Genomic DNA, 16,944 nt, shown 5'->3' with positions numbered 1-16,944 from the left:
CAAGTGGTCCTACTCTAGAACCACAACCAAACAAGGAACAGGTAAAAAAAGCCTAGATCAAGAATCCTCAGTCTATCCTACATGATTATATACATTCCTTAAGGTATCCCTCTACTAACAGGTAACCAAAACTAGTGGACCGACATTAGTGTCTTCGACCCACGATACAATAAGGTGAAACTCACCTCTCAGTCGGAACTTCCAGCTGAATAAATCTCTGCTTCAAAAAATCGACTCAACGATCACCTAACCAAAACCAAGGACCCAATCTCATTTAACAACACAAAATATCCAAAATACCCAAAATACCCCTAGGTCCAACTTGGTCAAAAGTCAAGGTCAACAAGTCAACTCGGTCCACTCAGCTGAGTACGTGGGGCATACTCAACTCCTACGCGCGACATACACAAGCCTTGACCATTATCGTACGGTTGACCATGTACGCGTGACGTATGCGCCAAAACCCTTTTTCCCATATAAGAGCTTAATGCGTTAAGCTCTTACATTCCAAATATATATCCAAGGTAAAAGTATCATTAAGAGTCATAAAGTTTCCATTTTTATGACTTTGCATGCCCATTAAGTGCTTAATACCAACAAACTTAACTTCTGAACACCTAAAGACCATTCTAAAGCATGCATGGGGAAGAACTAAGCAACAAGACCTCACTTTTATGACTCAAGACCCCTCATTGGGTCTGAAAGGACGACTTATTTGGGTAAGATCATGCCATGCTCAAGAATCACAAAAGCTAGGACCAAAAATGCCCTGAATGAAGAGATAACTAGATCCATAAGAAAAATGATCAAGCTAGGAGCTTCTTACATCCACAAGGTTGCTAGCAAGGTGAGAATCCTAGATCTAAGCTTCTTCCAAGCTCCAATGTTCTTCTACCACCTTCTTCTTCTTCAAGAACACCACCAAGCATAGAAATAAGCTCAAAGATGCACTCTTCTCACTTAGGGTTAGCTAGAGAGACGATTTTTAGGTGGAGGCTGATGTGCGCCAAGACATTTGGGTCATAAGGAGATTATATAGGGTGCAAAACCCTCAAAACTAGGGCTTTGGTCTGAACATCATACACGCTGCGTACCCGAGGAGTACGACGGGCGTATGTGTGTAAGACCCACCTCCTTCATGCATGAGTACGCCATGTGTACACCCCGAGTACGCACGACGTACGGACCAAAATGCCAATCTTTTAAAATTTTAGGGTAAATATGCACCTTCTCGGATCAGGTGTTACACATAAGCTCATATTTGCAAGCATGGAGTAAAGAGAGCTCATGCATGCTCTCTAAACTTTAACAAAAGGTCATATCTAAAGTCCATTATGAAACTAAGATCAATTTTCCAATCTCTGACTACTTTCCGCTTGCCACATGTGTCCCTATTTTATTATATACTGTATGATAACCATAATTTAAATGACATTAGTTTACGTTAAAGTGCATCATGATTGAGTCGAGATAATAGGCATGTCATATCTATGGACAATATGATGCGTCATTATTTGACTCCTCTTTCAAATTCATTCACACTTTATCTTCCATTTCTTTTTCTTTCATTAAAATCAACAAAAATATCTCTTCTACTTTAATCCTAAGAGATTTACAAATAGGAAGGGGCCGACCCCGAGATTTTGGAGGCCCTGTGCAATTTAATAAAAATAAGCCTTAAAACTTATAAATTTCAAAATATAAAAAAAAATCATTTAACCTCTAAATATATTTCAAAACCAAATTTTCATTCAAAAAAAGTACATAATGTATATTTGCTCCTTAAAAATATCATCCCTCTAGTATTCTTTGAGACAAACTTTTCAATGAAGTATTTATAAGGAATATACTTACTTCTCTTGATCAACTAAGGCAAAATTTAATAAATCAAAATCAGAATAAGAAAGAAAAAAAAATCTAAAAATCCAAAATTAATGAAATGTAAATCAAAATCTGAAATGTATAAATGACAAATATAAAAATCTAAAAGTTATATTACATTTATAGACTTGGAATAAAAGCAAAGTTTAAGCTTTACATTATATACAAGTAGCTAACCATCTAACTTTTACAATCTTACAACTAATAAATGTAAAAGACAAATGTACCCTTAATGTAGAATTGAAGAATATAACCCTTCAGGTTCAACTTTTTAATTTTTTATTTATTTATCTACCTTTTAAAAATCTCTTGAGCAACAACCTAAAAGAATCTGACGGAATCTCTTGAGTAGCATTGAACTCTCGAGCATCACTGTACTAAGAGTAACACTAGAACCCAAACGTAAAATATAAAATCTCTAATATTGAGCAACAAAATCACGATGAAAAAAAAGAGTAAAAGTAGAAGATAACCTTGGAAAGTTGAAGAATAAATCCGAGTTGATGTTGTCGCTTGAGAAAAATCAAGAAAACTGAAGCTCAAACAGTAGAACACATCTGTTTTTTTGCTGAGATTTCATTAATTGCTTTAACTTGAGTAACTCTGGAGTTGAGGATTTAAGTCGGAAGATTATATGAGGGCCGGAATCGAGAAATCATAATTGTTGCCAATAGAAACCAAACGTCTTCACTCTTTACGATAGAATTCAACTCAAATTCCCGTTCAATATGTTGCCGCTCTATTATTTGTTGCATACACTAGATTAAGATGGAAGGAGTTAATAACCTAAATATTTGGGTCTTAAACAAGGAACATAAAATAGTGAACAAAAATTTAGGCCCTAATTTGAGAGTGGGCCTGTTCAATGAGACTTGTTGAACTCCCATAAGGCGAACCAAACTTTCATTTGCAAGTCAAGAATACAATTAGGACATTTTTTTTTAACAAATTGTCCCCTCAAAATGTTTTGTAATCACTATGGAGTAGACACTCATCAATTGGTTATGACTTATGCTTATGCGTATGGTTAATGAGCATGAGAAAGCGATTTCAGGAAGAGACAAATCAAAATTAAAAGAATATTTACGTTTTTTACACGCCTCATGAGATAACTATGTACTGTTTCATAATATTTATATTTGTATTTTGATATTTTTTTTGGTTACAGTGTATATGTAATGGATTGCGTAGGATAACAAAAATTAAACACATTGTACAAGACTATATTATCCAAAAGAATAGGAAGAATGTCGGCAAACAATGTTTGTGTGCATTTAGTTTTCATTGTTTGTGTGCATTATACTTTTCATTTTATTACTCTTCCGCTTATAGAATGAGGAAAAAAAAGGATAATAATATGGCATAAAATGGGGCATTCCGAGAATCGAACTCGGGACCTCTCGCACCCGAAGCGAGAATCATACCACTAGACCAAATGCCCAATTTTGCTTTAACATCGAAAACATAATTTAATATTAACACTGTAAGTGACTTTTTTAATAAAAATACTTCTACAACTTTTTGATCGAGTTGTACAAAATTGATTGCAACATTTAAAAAGATATTGCTTCTCTTTAATCAAAGGTAGTTAGTCTTTGGGTTTTTTGCCATGAAAATTACTCTGCATGATTTATTATGTAGTTTAATTATATACATTTTTTATAATGATTATTCATTATTATTTTTTTACTACAAAGATTTATATGTCCTCTCATAACTTAATATACATCCTTTTGTGTTTAGTTACTTTTTGAGCTCAAACATAAGTACTATGTTAACCTCTTTTTAGATGTGAATTTTCTTAAACATAGAAACCTCAGATTATTGTATTACTGGTTTGTTCTTATCCATACAACAAGGAGGCAAGAAATAAAGTTGGGAATAAACCACCAAAACCTTGAAAGATGGGGTGGGTATTTTTAAATTTTTTTTATATATAAGAAAATTTGATTAATACTACGATAAAGTCGAATACATATGTTAATGTATGTAAAAAAATTTACACTAATTTGTTATTGATATGTAATTAACAGTTACTAATCTGCCAAAGATCCGTCGTAATACTGATATATGTAAAAAGAAAATATTTGGCCCTAGATTATACGGTTTTTATACTATATGTTATTATAAATTTCTTAATTATACAATACACGGCTTTAAAATATACTAACTAATTATAATTAAGTTTTATAATATTTGTTATTATAATTTTCTCAATTCCACAATATGTTTTCATTTATTAATAATTTGTATGAAATAATCATTAGAATGAGTTCATTTATATTATATTGTCCTAGTTTAAAAGAAAAGAAACATATAGGACGATGCATAACTATTTTTAGTTGGTCACAACAAATAAGTTGCGGTAGTTAAAACTAGTTCTTAATTTTTTTTACCATAATATATTTGCCACAAAAGTTTAATCATTAAAATGAGTTCATTTATATTATATTGTCCTAGTTTAAAAGAAAAAAAAAAACATATAGCACGATGCATAACTATTTTTAGTTGGTCACGACAAATAAGTTTTTTTTAACATAAAATATTTGCCAAAAAAGTATATGAAAAACGGGGCATTCCGAGAATCGAACTCGGGACCTCTCGCACCCAAAGCGAGAATCATACCACTAGACCAAATGCCCGTATATATTTATTCTCAAAAAGCGTAATTTATATATCTTATTACATATGAAAAATATTATATTTGAATGTTTAAAATTTAGCTAGTGATTTCATATATAGTTATGAAAATTTCCCTTTTGCTGTGATGTGGACACTATTTCATTTCCCAACTTATCAAAATCATTATCGGATTATTAGGTTAACATATAACTTACAACAAGAGATCTCAGATTAACCAAGTATATTCTTATTAGAAACGAATTACATGCATAAGTTTTGCACTTACTACTTAACGCAGATGAATGATTAGTTTGTTAAGGTTATTGACCATAGTGACATTTCTTGCCAAAGTTGAATGTTTATGTTTTAATGTGTAAAAATAGGATAAAGGGATTTTGTCCATGGGTATTAACAGGTGAACCCTTTTAGCCAATGGACCAAACCCTAGCCCATGAAAGAGGACAAATGGATTTAAATAGATGAAAGAGGTTGGATCGATTTTCTTGAAGCTTTCTTGCATTATCGTATCTCTCTAACCAACAATCGCCGAAAGCCACCGCCGACCGCTAGATTTTCGCGTCGGAACAAAGAAAGAACAACAGTGGGGCTTTTTGTTGTTTGTAGGAGCTTGTGGATACACCATTTCTTCTCCTTTGAAGTTTTTTTTTTCTCAATTTTCTTCCTTAACCACGATGTACCACCTGATGGAGATTAGTGCCCATAGCCATAACAAGTCCGGTAATAAGACTATAAATAACAATGTCATTATGGGTTACACACAAAAACAAAGTAAAACATAACCAAAAAGATATTTATATGAATGACTTGTTTTGTTAATTAATTAATAGTTTAATTAAATAGTTAGAAAATAATGGAATATGGAATATTACAAAATGATTTGAATTCCATAGATAATTATTATTATAATTGGTAATTATCCTTAAGGTTTCAAATCACTTCCCCTATATAAAGAGGGCTCTAAATCCAGTTTTAACACTTTTGAAAAATACCTTTCAGCTATCAAAGTTTGGTACCCTCAAAACATGTAACACCCATTCCATGTATGAGTCAATTTTTAAATATTAACTTTTATTTTTTGGGGTGGCCATGGAGTGGTGGAGCTTCACCACGACGTGGCGACATTGTTTTGGATCGCGGGTTTAAATTTCCTACCATGGTGTGACATGTGTTTTTAGAAAGAAATCCAAATCTTTGGTCTTTGGGCCCTATTTAAAGAACATTAAGACTAGGGTTTCGTGATCATTCAACCTTCATCACCCTCTCAAGCTCAAAAACCGTAACCTTAGCCTCCATTGCAATTGTGAACTCATTTTGGTCTTTTTGGTGATCTTTAAAGGATAAGGAAGCCTTTGGTGTGGTGTTTTACCTTGCAAGCATCATCTACATCAGTTAGCACATCTTATGGGCCTTGGTGAGTGTCAAAGACCCAACCTTTTTCCTTGCTAGGTTGCTAGATCTTAGATTTTGTCCATTTTCTTCATGTCTTGATGGGTTTGAGTGGTGAGATCATATAAAGTTTGAAAATTTATGAATCTCTTGGCCATTTGGAGTATTAGGTGTTTTGGATCTGGATTAGAAATGAGTTTTTGGTGTCATGCATGGATTTTTTGTCATTAACCCTCAATTTGACGTAATAGAATTTCAAGACATGCATTGGACATGCTTGTATGAAAAACATGGATTTTTATGTTAGTAATGGTGCTAGAAACCTTTCTGGAAATGTTGGATAAGAGGTCTTCAAGATTAAATGCTTATTGATTACGCCGAGTTATGTTTTTGCCATTTTGGACCTAGGAGTTGAGATCTTTATCAACTGGAGAGTCTAAAGGATAAAGTTATCCAACTTTATCCATCTAGACCATAGAATGGACTAGATATGAGCTTTGGATCCCTTAGAAATGAAGAAAGCAACTTAACCCATTAAGCTGTTAAGAACCTAGTGCCGACGACAGGGCCTTAGGCCGCCACGGCGTGGTGACTGTTGGTATGGGCTTGTCCTTATACTGTGACTTTTCAACAAACAAACAAGTAATAGAGGAAAGGAAATGACACGGATTAGGAAAAGGTTTTTCAATGTTATTCACTTCAACAAGGGATATCAATAACGTATACATTTCCTAGAATTTAAAGAAAATATAATTGCAGAAAAATAGGAACTACCAGCTACTTGCTAAAGACCAGGGGCATATCTGTCACATGGCCTTGAATTATTCTTCCTACTCAATTTTAAACATGAAACAAATTAAATAAAACTTATGAATTATTTTTAACACTTTCCCCCTTAATTCAGAAGTTGGTAATTGCCTTCACTCCAATCAGATCTCTCATTTCTTCATGCTTCACTCTTGCTATTGTCTTTGTGAGATTGTCTGAATTCTGCTTGGTTCCACACACATGACTTACCAATATCTCCCCATTTTCAACACATTCCCTAATAAAGTGATACCTTATGTCAATGTGTTTGCTACGTCCATGAAACGCCGGGTTCTTCATCAATTCAAGAGCTGAGCGATTATCAACAAACAGAGCTACAGGTGGCACCGTTTGCCCATTTATTTCAGTGAGAAGTCTCTGAAGCCAAATGCCTTGGTAGGCTGCCATGGTTGCTGCCATAAACTCTGCTTCATAAGATGACAAAGCCACACTTTGCTGCTTTTATGAGGCCCATGTCACTAGATTGCCATTCATGTATAATGTTGTCCCACCTGTGCTCTTTCCATCATTTATATCTTTTCCAAAATCATTGTCAGAGTACCCTGTAAGAGTAACTTTGTTTTCTCCTTTGGTATAAGTCAAACCATAATTGATAGGGCCCTTTATGTATCTAAGTATCCCTTTTATTGCTTGTAGATGTTTGACAGTTGGTTTCTCTATAAACCGGCTAACTACCACTACTGTGAATGAGAGGTCAGGGCATGTGTGTATGAGATACCTGAGTGCACCAACAATGCTTCTATACTTAGTGGGATCAACCAATTCTCCTTCTTCATCCTTAGTCAGCTTTAGCTTATGTTCCATTAGGCATCTTGTGGCATTGCAATCCATCATTCGAGTTTTGTTTAGGATGTTCTTAGCACAGGCTTCTTGTTTGAGTGTTATTCCAGCATCATGTTGATTGACTTCAATTCCAAGATAGTATGTTAACAAACCAAGATCACTCATTTCGAATTTGACTCTCATCTCCTGCTTGAATTCTTTCACATCATCAGGGCAGCTACCAGTGACCAACAAATCATCAACATAAACACCTATTATCAAGATCCTCTCTTGTTTCTTTCTTGTGTATACCGAGTACTCTAGAGAACATCTCATAAATCCCAGTCTCTTTAAGTATTGGTCTAGACATGCATTCCAGGCTCTGGGTGCTTGTCTTAGTCCATATAGAGCCTTTGAGATTTTGTAGACTTTGCCTTCTTCATTTCTTCTTTCAAAGCCTTCAGGTTGCATTACATACACTTCATCTTTTAGACTTCCATTTATGAAGGCCGGTTTCACATCCAAATGATGTACCCTCCATCCACTCGATCCTATAAGGGCTAAGATTACTCGAATCATCTCAATTCTTGCCACTGGAGAAAAAACTTCATCATAATCGACCCCCTGTTTCTGCACATAACCTTTTGCCACAATTCTCGCCTTATACTTCAAAATTTTCCTATTTGGGTCTTTTTTCACCTTGTAGATCCATTTTAACCCAATTGCTTTTCGTCCTTTTGGAAGGTTAACTAGCTTCCAAGTGTTATTCTTTTCGATTGAGGTCAACTCTTCTGTCATTGCATTGACCCATTCAGTCTTCTCTTTTGCTTCTCGGTATGAGCTAGGTTCTTCTTCATCTTGGAGCATCAACAGTTCTTTAGGGCCTTTGAGAATTTGTAGAATTTTCCTTCTTCATTTCTTCTTTCAGAGCCTTCAGGTTGCATTACATACACTTCATCTTTTAGACTTCCATTTATGAAAGCCGATTTCACATCCAAATGATGTACCCTCCATCCACTCGATCCTACAAGGGCTAAGATTACTCGAATCGTCTCAATTCTTGCCATTGGAGCAAAAAATTCATCATAATCGACCCCTTGTTTCTGCACATAACCTTTTGCCACAATTCTCGCCTTATACTTCAAAATTTTCCCATTTGGGTCTTTTTTCACCTTGTACACCCACTTTAACCCAATTGCTTTTCGTCCTTTTGGAAGGTTAACTAGCTTCCAAGTGTTATTCTTTTCGATTGAGGTCAACTCTTCTGTCATTGCATTGACCCATTCAGTCTTCTCTTTTGCTTCTCGGTATGAGCTAGGTTCTTCTTCATCTTGGAGCATCAACAGTTCTTTAGGGAGTTCAATTTCTTCAATTTGATCATACAGGTATGTGAGAAGTCAGTATCTTTTTGGGGCTCCTCCGCCTGTGGAGCTTGATGTCATGCTTGGTGTTCCGACTTGCGCACTCGGTGTAACAGGTGACTCGAGTGAGACGGGTAAATTGGGCGTACCCGACTGATTTATGGGTGTGCTATGTGGGCTACCGTGGGAGTCCAATGGAGGACTGTTGGGCTCACCTCCTACGACCCAATCATTATCACCATATGACGAGTCAGACTCAAATCGTGGAGACCCGATTTCATGTTGGGGAGTATGTGACTCTGAGTCAAGATCATCGCCTTGAAATTTTTCCAAATTAAAACCTTTGACTGTAAAGCTCATACCTGGTATCGGCTTAATCTTGGTTGACTTCTCCCATGCCCACGTTTTATCTTCTTCAAACACTACATCTCTGCTCACATATATCATTCATGTGTCAGGATCTAAAAGACGATGAACTTTTGATCCTTTTTTAGTTCCAAGATACACAACTTGCTTGCTTCTATCATCCAGTTTCTTCAAATGACGCTTGGCTATTTTCATGTGCGCAGTACACCCAAACACCCTTATGTGACCCACATGCGGCTTTCGACCGGTCCACATCTCATAAGGCGTGGTGTCCTTTAGAGCTTTTGTGCTTATTCTGTTTAAGATGTAGACCGCATGATTCACAGCTTCTCCCCACAACACATCTGGGGCACTCATCGTCTTCAAGGAGCTTCTAACCATTTCAAGCATTGTTCTGTTTCGTCTCTCCACAACACCATTCTGTTGTGGAGAGTAAGGTGAAGTAAAGTGTCGATCTATTCTAGTTTCTTTACAGTACATGGTGAATTGGTTGGAGAGGAACTCCCATCCTCGGTTTGTTCTAAGCACCTTCATCTTCTCCCCTATTTCTATTTCAGCTTTTGTTCTAAAATTCTTGAACATTTGAAATGCATCTTCTTTTAATTTCAGCAGGTACACCCACATGAACCTGCTGAAGTCATCTACGAGAAGCATAAATTACTTATTGCCTGCAGGTGCTAGTGGTGAAACTGGTCCACACAGATCGCCATGGATAAGCTCTAACCTTCTCTTTGCCCTGAAGCTTGTACTTGCTGGGAATGAATGTCGGGTTTGCTTTCCTATGAGACACCCTTCACATGGATTAGATGGAACCACCATTTTTGGAATTCCTTCTATTAGAGCCTTTTCCGACATCGCTTTTAGTGAGGTAAAGTTCACATGATCTAACCTTGTATGCCACAACCATTTTGGGTCACTGATTTCGACTGCCAAGCACTTTGAGTTGACTTCTTTGAGCTCTATTTTGTAAAGGCGGTTTGGAGACCTCTGGACTTTCATCAATAATCTTCCAGCCTTGTCATTTATCCATAAAAATGGATCTTTTTTTTATTATTATTTCATCTCCACTCTCCGATAGTTGGCCAAGACTTATAATGTTGCTACATAAGTCGGGTATGTAATACACTTCTTGGAGTTTGCGTTGCTTTCCATTTTTGCACTGGAAGATTATTGATCCCTTTCCTTCTATCCTGACTTTGGCATCATTTCCAAATCATACGTATCCCTACACTTCCCTGTTCAGATCACACAATTTCTCTTTATCACCGGTCATGTGATTACTTGCTCCGGTATTAAGGTACCATACTTTTGATCAACTTGTTTCATTGCCTCCTATTTTCAACTTTGGAATTACATTTTCTTCATTCAGAAATGATTCACCCCTTTCTTCTTTGTGATCAAAAGATGACAACAGAAGTGCAGGCTCATTGTCTTCTTTTATCAAATTATTTTCAAGGTTTCTCTCACGTCTTCGATTCGGGCATTCTGCTGCATAGTGACCATTCTCCTGACAATTATAGCATTGGACCTTGCTCTTGTATTGGTTACTAGTCGATCCACGACCTCCATCTTTATGGTAGTGTGATCATCCTCTCCCACGAGTGCCACGACCACCATTACCTCTGCCTCTTCCTCTACATCGTGCTTGTGAGGTTCCAAATCCTCCTCTACTCGACTTAGATTTGGAATCTCCCTCAGTCTTCTTTTTGTTCCTTTTTGACCACTCTTGGTGAGTCAAGAGCAGCTCCTTTTCATCATTCTCCCCATGTCCCTTCATTCTTTCTTCATGGGCCTTTAGTCTCCCAATTACTTCCTCTATTGTCATTGTCTCTAAGTCCCCAAACTTTTCAATTGTAGAAGCAATCTGGAGAAGCTTAAATGGCACAACCCTCAATATCTTCTTCATAATGTAGGATTCTTCTACTGTGTCCCCCATGGTATGCATAGTGCTTACATTATTGATTACCTTTGTAGCAAACTCATCAACACCCTCTATATCTTTCATATCCAGTGCCTTGAATTCTGTTTTCAAGGTCTGAATTCTTGCAGTCTTTACTCTATCTGCTCCCATGAACATTGTTTTTAAAGCCTCCCAGGCCTCTTTGGCTATTTTCTTCTCAGCCAGGGACAATAACAGGTCTTCTGGTATCCCTTGATAGATGGCTGCTAGTGCCATCTTATCCTTCTTCACCTCGACAATTGTGTTTGATGTTCTGGCTTTCACTGCATCCCAAACTCCCTGGGATTGCATGAAGACTCTCATCTTGATGACCCATGCAGAATAATTGCTTCTTGACAACATAGGGTAATGGAGGGTGATCATACTCTCTTTTTCGCCATTTCCATTGTTTCTTGTCATCTCTTCACGAGGTTGATACTTTGGCATGCACCAGGTTGTGCTCTGATACCACAATGTTGGTATTGACGGGTCCTTCTACTATGACTTTTCAACAAACAAACAAGCAACAGAGGAAAGGAAATGACAGGGATTAGGCAAAGGAATATCAATGTTATTCACTTCAACAGGGTATATCAATAACGTACACATTGCCTAGAATTTAAAGAAAAGAAAATTTCAGAAAAATAGGAACTACCAGCTACTTGATAAAGACCAGGGACATATCTGTCACGTTGCCTTGAATTATTCTTCCTACTTAATTTTAAACATGCAACAAATTAAATAAAACTTCTGAATTATTTTTAATGGCGACTAGCTAGGGTTCGTTTGTTTTTTTTGTTTCGATGCCATGGTGTGGCCAAGGATGGCCACGACGTGGCGATTAGTTGATGGTTTGATGGGTTTTAGGCATGACAAAACAAACTTAAAACTCTTAAGTGTGCATGCAACCTAAAACAATATCTATGATTTCACTATTAAACCTGTAACTATGAACATCAAAATAAGAACCCTAGAAACCCTAAGTAATTTTTGAAATTACTAAAGAGAGGGATTAGAGTTACACACCTTTTAGTTTTTATAGAAAACAATTAGAAATCCTCTTGTTGATATTTTGGAAGCAACCACAACAAGTGTAATGCCTCTAATGGTTCACACCCAACACATGCAAGAAGGAGATTAAGGAGAGTGGAGGGAAAAATTTCGGCCTAGCTCTCTAAAGGTATGAGTGGCCAAAATTGCTAGGGGTTAGGTTCATTATATAATGCAACTTGGAAACCATAGATAAGCACAAAATCAATATAATAATATTATCTTGAATTGGTAATTATCTAGCTTCCCAATTATCCTCCAAGGTGTTAGGTCTATTATGTGTTGTGTCAAAATGTATGCTTTATTATTTTGTTTATTCCGAAATGGGCCTGTCCAGGTTCAGAATTGTCTAGTATCGTAGTCTATAAATATAGCATTCATGTAACATTTTAGGGGGACACCTTTTAACTGTAAACGCCGTTTTTGTACGCTCTCACAGAGAAGTTGCATCTTTAAGAACTCTTCTAAAGTTGTTGGAATCTAATCATTCGGCATACTTTTGATCATTGTTTCTTGTCATTAATATAGAATCTATCGATCTCATTATTTTTTACAATTGGTATCAGAGCAGGAGATAGTGTAATCAGTTCGCTATTCTTCTGTCCAGTTTTTATTGGGGTTTACGATTTTCTTGCATCTGTTCTTATTGTCTCAATCGTCTCAATCGATTGTAGATTCCAGATCTAAATCTCTAGTTTTTCCTTTGAACTCGATTCACATTTTACACATCTGTTTCTATATTTGTTTTAGTGAATTCTTGACAATATGCCTAACAAAGACCCCCACTCTCTTTCATTCAATCTCTCAAAAAGTATTGGATCCACGACAAGGATTCCAATCCTCTTTCTAGAGGATTATGAAGTCTGGGCACTGCACGTTAAATATTATGTTCTTGGTATCGATGAACATGGTTCCACGATATGGCATGCAATGACGCATGAGACGTACACGCATATGGCTACCATAAAAGAGATCAAGATGCAGGCGGATTACAACGCAATTATTCTTGAACATACCGACATCCCACAGGATGAGAAGAATAAGCTTATAAGCAATATAAAAACAATTATAATTATACAGTTTGCTCTTTCTCCAAAAACTTTTCATCTTGTTAATGCATGTGATACTGCAAAACGTATTTGGGATAGGCTGAAGGAGCTGTATCCAGGAGATGCTGATCTAGAACACTCTTTGCAAATGACTCTCTCATCTGAGTTTGGTTCTTTTGTACAAAAACATGATGAGATGTTAGATCAGACGTTCAATCGCTTCAACCACTTGTTAAGCAAAATGCTCAAATATAATCTTGAGCAATGCGTAATTGAACAAAAAGTCACATTCATGAATGGACTCAGATTCAAATGGAAGGCTATTGTGTCCACTATGAAGGCACATGAACAACTCAAAAGCTACACGTTGTCAAACTTGTGGGAATTATGAGATCTCACAAAGAGGAAGTTACAAAGGAAGTGAAGCTTGTTTCTAGTATTAGATCCTTAGCGTTGGTTGCAAAGGGAAAGAAGTCAACAGAAAGTGATTCCAAATCTGCAAAGCTCTTATGGTATCCAATCCTAAGAAGTTCTTTAAGAAGAATTTCACTCGATTCAAGAACAAATACAGGCAAGGTAATTCCAGTTCGGAAAAACCAAAAGAAGAAAGTTTCAAGAACACTGTAAGGTGTTTGTTTTTTTAGAGGCAAAATGTTTGTAGTCTGCGGACCACATCTGCAGACATCTGTAGTAGAAGAGGTGGACCAAACATCTGCAATCTATAAAAAGAAGACTGTTTTTTTTAATGTCTGCGGACTATATAAAAAATTAATTTTTATAAAACATAAAAGTCTGTTTCATTAATTATAGTTTTACAATACTTAAATTAATACAACCGAACTCTATACTATCGTAACATTGTACCACAAAAAAATTTCTTATTAAAACATTATTGCTATTTTTGGGTTGTATGCATTATGTATTAAAATAAACTAAGGATGTGTACAATAAAACTATTCATCTAACAGGAACTTTTTATGTCGATCCACATACACAAGTATAGAAAGAATAACATCACTTATGGTATATATTTTTATCAAATGAATAATACAACAAAAAACTGAACCAGTTGAAAAGGACTACAATACTTTTTTATGAAGAACATGATGGACAATCACATAAGACCCAAACCTGCAATGATAAAATTAGCATCAAAACCACAAGAATTCTACAAGCTACACAAAGCATTATAATTACTAGCATTCATTTGTTCCAGTTCAAAGAGATGATAATCTGCCATTTCACAATCTCAATATTTACATAAACTATAACCAATTGCAACATACCATTTTCATGCATATAGAATCAAATCAGTAAAAATTACATCCCATTTATACAAACTAGCATTTACATAAACTAGAACCAATTTCCAATATCTTCAATTTCATTGATGTGTGTGGAAACAAAATCAATTGGATCCCAACCATACAGATTTTTTAAACAACAAGATTGAATTTGTTCTTCATTTGTTACCACCATGCATCCACCATACTACCAACATCGACATCAACAATTCCTACATCATTAACAATAGTTTAGCCATCTTTAGAACTCATCAACAAAAAAATCCCTAATTGTCTATGTTAATGACTACAATTTTAAGGGCCAACAACACAAAATCAGAATACTACAATTTAAAGGCAATATAATTAGTAGTTCACAAACGAAACCCATATTTTCAGCAAGCATAATTGATTTTAACACAAAATCAGAATGTGAAGAGAAACTTACTAGCGCACTGACGGAGCTGTCCGGATGTGGGATTCGTTGGTGGAGATTACAGAAGTGCAAACATGTTTTCATTTTAGGGGAAAATCTTGTAGTGATTTCAGCAAACGTGAACAACACTTTTTAATTCAACAATTAAATATGATTTTAACAAATATAGACATATTATTTTAGGTTACAGAAGTGATTTCAAAAAATATAGACATATGATTTCAAGTTACAGAAGGGACTTCAACAAATATAGACATATGATTTCATATTTCATCTTAACAAATAAAACCTAGAAGAGAAAATAGATTTTCAGGGAAATAGATTCAGATGATTTTCAGAAAAAGATATACCGGTAGTAGCAGAGGTCGGCGACGTTGGTGATTGTGTGGTGAGTGACGACGACGGCGAGCAGAACTCCGACGATGGCGAGCGGATATTGATGTCAGCGTCGGCGAACTGTGGTCAGAGTTGAGGACATGAGTCGAAGGATTTACCATGCGATGGTGTGCAGGCTTTGACTAGCGTCGAAGTTGAAGGCTATAGCCGGTGTCATAAGCAGGAAAGGTCGTCTCCGATGTAGAGTTCTCCGATGATCGATAAAGGGTTTTTGGGTGAAGAGGGAAGACGTGAATGTGTTGAGAAGAATCAACATTTTTTTATGTTTACATGACTTTGTGAAGACCCTAGAAGACATTGGTCCATGTCTGTCCAACGAAGACCTCGCACAAATGTTTTTAGGCCTGCACATTTCCAAAAAACAAACGGTATGCGATGGCATATATCTGCGTGACGCGGACAAAAGTGACCGCGCAGATCTGCAGACAAAAAACAAACACCACCTAAATGATGAAAAGAAAATGTAAAAGAAGCTACTGGGTGATTTAGGTTATGACTATAATTATTGTCATGACAAGAATCAGTTTGCGAAGGAATGCTTGTTGAGGAGGCAGGATGAGAAGAAAGAAAAAGAAAAGGATGAAGCTTATTATGTTTAGAAGATAGATGAGCTCAGGAAGAAGAACATATCAAATGTGAAACCAACGTTGATTGTACAGGAGGAAAGTGATGATGGGCGAGTCGAGGTGTGGTCTAAAGACTCAGAGGATGATGAGTTTAGGAAACCTGCCCATGACGGATGCTTTGTGGTGAATTTAGAGAAACATGGATATGAAGGCAAGTGCTTGATGGTTCAGAATGGTGTTTTGGAACCAAGGGGATACACAACTGATGGTGGAAAGGCTTCGAAGAGATGTTTTGCTGCAAATACAGTCTCGGAGAAGGTGAAAGAGTGCGAGAAGGTGGTCGATAAGTTACATTCTATTTTGAAATCTCTAAACATTCCTATTACCCGTTATGATTATGAATTAGATGATTTAAGATATACTATTTCTAATTTTAGTGAAAGTTTAAAAAGAACTCATCTTAGTAATTCTGATATGAATGATCAAATCAACAAGGTAATATTTAAAAGTGAAGAGATAAAATTAAGAATAGAGGCATTAGAAGTAGAGCTCACTAGATCACAAGTTGCCATTATTTATCTTAAAAGAGATAGTATTGCACTTTTAAAACAAAGGAATATTTTTTGTTTTCTAAACACTTATATTTCAATATTACTCAGTTGCATTTAGATTGTGAAATAGGGAAAGGTTTGCATTTAATGATTTTACCCTTTCTTGAATTGAAAGAGGATGAAATCGATGCCGATTGTTATAAATGAGAATTGATTGTTTCTTCAGATGAAGTTTCTGATTCATACAACGTCGGACTTGAGAAAATTAAGGAATACATTCAGTCCAAAGAACACAAAAATATGCTAAAAGAATTGTTAAATGATGAGGATAAAGAAGAAATCAAATTAACTTCTATGCAAAAGTATGACTTATTATGCAAGAAGTTGAATTCGGGAAATTCTCTTGATCCTGAGAATATTTCTGAATTCGATGAAAGCGAGAAAACT

General features: G+C 35.9%; 2 non-coding genes across 2 annotated transcripts; both read right to left on the bottom strand.

Annotated features, from left to right (window-relative positions):
- Positions 1-3,250: 3,250 nt before the first annotated feature.
- On the bottom strand, positions 3,251-3,322 carry TRNAP-CGG (transfer RNA proline (anticodon CGG)). Its single transcript has one exon. It is a non-coding gene; the product is annotated as a tRNA-Pro (tRNA).
- Positions 3,323-4,451: 1,129 nt separating this feature from the next.
- On the bottom strand, positions 4,452-4,523 carry TRNAP-UGG (transfer RNA proline (anticodon UGG)). Its single transcript has one exon. It is a non-coding gene; the product is annotated as a tRNA-Pro (tRNA).
- Positions 4,524-16,944: the final 12,421 nt, after the last annotated feature.

The sequence above is a fragment of the Lactuca serriola genome, chromosome 7 (genome assembly GCF_051521515.1).
Source record: "Lactuca serriola cultivar US96UC23 chromosome 7, Lser_US96UC23_V15, whole genome shotgun sequence".
In the NCBI taxonomy this organism is placed as follows: domain Eukaryota; kingdom Viridiplantae; phylum Streptophyta; class Magnoliopsida; order Asterales; family Asteraceae; genus Lactuca; species Lactuca serriola.
The sequence above is the reverse complement of the archived record's forward strand: the minus strand, read 5'-3'. Positions and strand labels throughout refer to the sequence as shown.